The sequence below is a fragment of the Artemia sp. Qi Xiang Cuo genome, chromosome 10 (genome assembly GCF_049724085.1).
Source record: "Artemia sp. Qi Xiang Cuo chromosome 10, ASM4972408v1, whole genome shotgun sequence".
Taxonomy (NCBI): Eukaryota; Metazoa; Arthropoda; class Branchiopoda; order Anostraca; family Artemiidae; genus Artemia; species Artemia sp. Qi Xiang Cuo.
In genome coordinates, this window is record NC_142803.1 from 60,001,909 (window position 1) to 60,006,123 (window position 4,215).

A 4,215-nucleotide genomic window follows, 5' to 3' on the forward strand; every position below is an offset into this window, starting at 1 on the left:
CAAACATATTAAAATGAAACAATTAAATGAAAAACAAATGAGAGATGGGACCTAGGATTATACCTGACAGTCCTCACGAGGCCGGAGTCTTAAACTGAAATGTTTCTTTGTCCTCTAAACATTACGCCTTAGTTTTGCTTACCATTGCTTTGTCCTCCTGCTTGACCTCTTTAGACTCCTGCTTGACCTCTAGGCTAGAGACGCAAACTAGCGTTCTGAATAAATTAAAATAAAGACGTTTTTTTTAAATTGCCCGTTACTTGAGGACAGCTTATAATCTAATTGAAGAACATTCATTCAATCTGCTTTTATTTCCTTTTCCTATCTTAGAAATAATGGTTAGGCGCAATATATTATATCGTCAATACTGTATATTGTATTAACAATATTGTATACTGTATTAATAAAATAATATTGTATTAACAATATGTTTATTGTATTAACAATAAAGAGTAAAACGCAATGAGGAAGTTTTAAAGCCAATAATCTTCAGAAAGTAGAATTTAAACATTTTGGCTATAGATCTAATAAATGGAGTATAACTAGGGTAAGAACATTTTAGGGTAAGAACATTTAGGGTAAGAAAAGTTTAGTCATAGCGGGTTTTGTTTGGTTGAGGTGCAAATTTAAGTTCTGAGAAATTTTTTTCTCATTGTAAAAGACTTGTATGGCTTTTATCCTGTATGGATTATTCAATGGCTGCTCAAATTCAAAGTAGCAGTGTGAATTCTCTGATGCCTATTTAAATGTGAAATGTTGATAAAGCTTCTATTGCAAATAATGCACTTTTGAGGTTTTTTCCCAGTGTGAATTCTTCGATGCACGTTTAAATTTGAAGTACAGGAAAAGCTTATGTCGCAAATATCACACTGAAAGGGTTTTTCCCCAGTGTGAATTCTCTGATGCACATTTAAACTTGAAGCTTGGGAAAAGATTTTATGGCAAATATCACACCCGAAGGGCTTTCCCCCAGTGTGAACTCTCTGATGCCTATTTAAATGTGAACCGTCGGAAATGCCTTTGTTGCAAACATAACACTTAAAGGGTCTTTCCCCAGAGTGAATTCTTTTATGCACAGTTAAGGCTGCAGCCTGGTAAAAGCTTTTATGGCAAATATCTCACTCGAAGGGCTTTTCCCCAGTGGGATTTTTTTTTTTTGCATATTTAAAGTTGCAGCCCGAGTAAAGCTTTTATGGCAAATATCACAGTCGAAGGGCTTTTCCCCAGTGTGAATTGCCTGATGCCTTTTTAAATTTGAAGCGTCGGAAAAGCTTTTGTTGCAATTACCACATTCAAAGGGCTTTTCTCCAGTGTGAATTGCCTTATGCCTATTTAAATGTGAACTGTTGATAAAGCTTCTATTGCAAATAATACAGTTGCGAGGTTTTTTCCAGTGTTAATTGCCTGATGCACATTTAAATTTGAAGTGCTGGAAAAGCTTTTGTCGCGAATATCACACTTAAGGGGTTTTTTCCCAGTGTGAATTCTTTGATGCACAATTAAAATTGAAGCTCAAATAAAACACTTCTGGCAAGTATCACACCTGCAGAGATTTTCAGCACAGTGAATTATTTGATGTCTCTTTGATTGTTCTGCTCTGGAATAAGTTATGCTATAAGAAACACACTTGAAAGGATTACTCTCAGTGATGATTTTTTGATCCTTATTTAAGTTATCAGAAAAGCTCCGTGCCATGTAAGTTAGATGAAAAAAAAAATACAACAAATGAAATATGAATTTTCAATGCTTAGATATTTCATGATATATTCTAGCAATAAATAATATAAAAAAATTCCATTGTAAGCGTAAAAATGGAGCTATTACATTTCAAATGGAATTAAAAGCAAACTAGCTGGCGGTACAATCAGAGTATAATGAGTATATTTCAGAAATATAATCAGCATATTTCAAATGGATCAGAAGATGGATATAAAAGGGTTCAAAAGGAGAAACCTTATTTCATATTGAGTGCCCTTGAGTAAGTGCAAATTTTAAGCAGCCACAAGCAGATTGGTGTAGATTTTGTAGCTGGAATCAAGTTATAAAATGGCTTTTATCTGAGCACTTCAGTTTATTTATACGATTTCGCGTATTTGAAATCTTTTACTGAAATACGATCTTGACACAATAGTTCAGTAGCTGAAACAAATACGATTATTAAATGCTTTTTCCAACTATTTATTTGACTATATTCCTGCAAATATTTATTAAAGTAGGCCACATATTCTTAAATACTTAAGATTTGGCTTTTGTTTAAACACATATGGAAAATTAAGACATACGGAAAACGCTAACTTTTAGTTTAGAAAGACTCATTCTTTTCCTAAAATGAGTTGTCGGATGATCATTCAAATAGAAGATAATATTAAATACTTTATGTCTAGATGATTCTGGTAAGGCTAAATGGAAACTGTATGAGCTCTTTGATGTCTAATGAAACTGCTCTATTCAGTAAAACTATTCTAAAAGTTATTACACTTATATGGTCTCTCACCTGTATGCACTCTTTGGTGCGTATTCAAATAGCCTGATTGAGTAAAACTCTTCTGACATACATCACATTTATATGGTCTCTCACCTGTATGCACTCTTTGGTGCCTATCCAAATTACTTTATAGAGAAAAGCTCTTCTGACATATACCACATTTATATGGCCTCTCACCTGTTTGCACTCTTTGGTGCGCTTCCAAAAGGCCTGATTGAGTAAAACCCTTCTGACATATATCACATTTATATGGCCTCTCACCAGTATGCACTCTTTTGTGCTGTATTCAAAGCGCCTGTTCTAATAAAACTCTTCTGACATATATCGCACTTATATGGTCTCTCACCTCTATGCACTCGTTGGTGTTCATTCAAATGTGCCTGATTGAGTAAAACCCTTCTGACATACATTACACTTATATAGTCTCTCACCAGTATGCACTCGTTGGTGCCTATCCAAATTACTTGATAGAGAAAAGCTCTTCTGACATATACCACATTTGTATGGTGCCTCACCTGTATGCACTCTTTGGTGCGTTTTCAAAGCGCCTGATAAAGAAAAACTCTTCTGACATATATCACATTTATATGGCCTCTCACCTGTATGTACTCTTTGGTGCGTATTCAAAGAGCCTGATAAAGAAAAACTCTTCTGACATGTATCACATTTATATGGTCTCTCACCTGTATGTACTCTTTGGTGTTTATTCAAATTTGATGACTGAGAAAAGGTCTTGTCACAAACATTACATTTATATGGTCTCTCACCTGTATGCACTCGTTGGTGCCTATTCAAATTGCCTTATAGAGAAAAACTATTGTGACATATATCACACTTGTATGGTCTCTCACCTGTTTGCACTCTTTGGTGCGTTTTCAAAGAGCCTGGTGCAGAAAAAATCTTTTGACAAAAATTGCAGGCGTCACTCATTTCGGATTTTCCGTGTTTTAAAAGCAAATGCTGATTTAAATCATCAACATTTTTACACAAGGATATCGGACAAACTCCTTCATCGCCTAAATAATTTCTCACAAAGTTTGAGTGGTCTTCCATTACCGCACAACAAATTACACAGTGCTTGCTGCTTGTTTTTTGGTGTAAATGCAATATACAAAAAAATTCCTCATTTCCACATGAAGAAAATCGCCAGATGAATCTGCTCCATCTAATTTGCTGTTCAACTACTTTGCTGCTCAATTTCTTTAACAATACAGCAGGAATTCCTTTTTCGAGTTCGAGCTGTTTTGCAGCATCTGAAAAGTGTACTGAAGTGCACTCTTTCTTTTCGGAATATACAGCTTGTTTATGATTAGAGCTATTAATTAAATCATTTACATTTTCTGCTGTATTTGAGTAAACAGGCCCAGCATCAAATTCGTTATTTATTTTTGAAGATTGTATTTCCTGAGACTCATTATCTGAAAACGGCAGGATAGCTCGGTCATCTAAAATAGAAGGCAGATTAAACTTCAGATTTCGGAATAAACTCGATATAGAAAAGCAACAACTTGTTAGAAATACTTTTCCAGGTTGCCAAGTTCCAAAAAGAATTCTTTTATTTAGTTTTAATCCAAAACAACAGAATTTTGAAGGATAAAAATTATTTAGAGATAAAGAAACGTCATTTAAGACTACGAAACCAGAATGGAGACTATTACAATCAATGCAACCAAATTTTTGAAAAAAAATAATTGCAGCTTGTATTATAAACCAAGATTATGAAGGAGGCA

General features: G+C 34.3%; 1 pseudogene; it reads right to left on the reverse strand.

Moving 5' to 3' along the window:
- Positions 1-2,742: 2,742 nt before the first annotated feature.
- On the reverse strand, positions 2,743-4,215 carry LOC148947969 (uncharacterized; annotated as a pseudogene).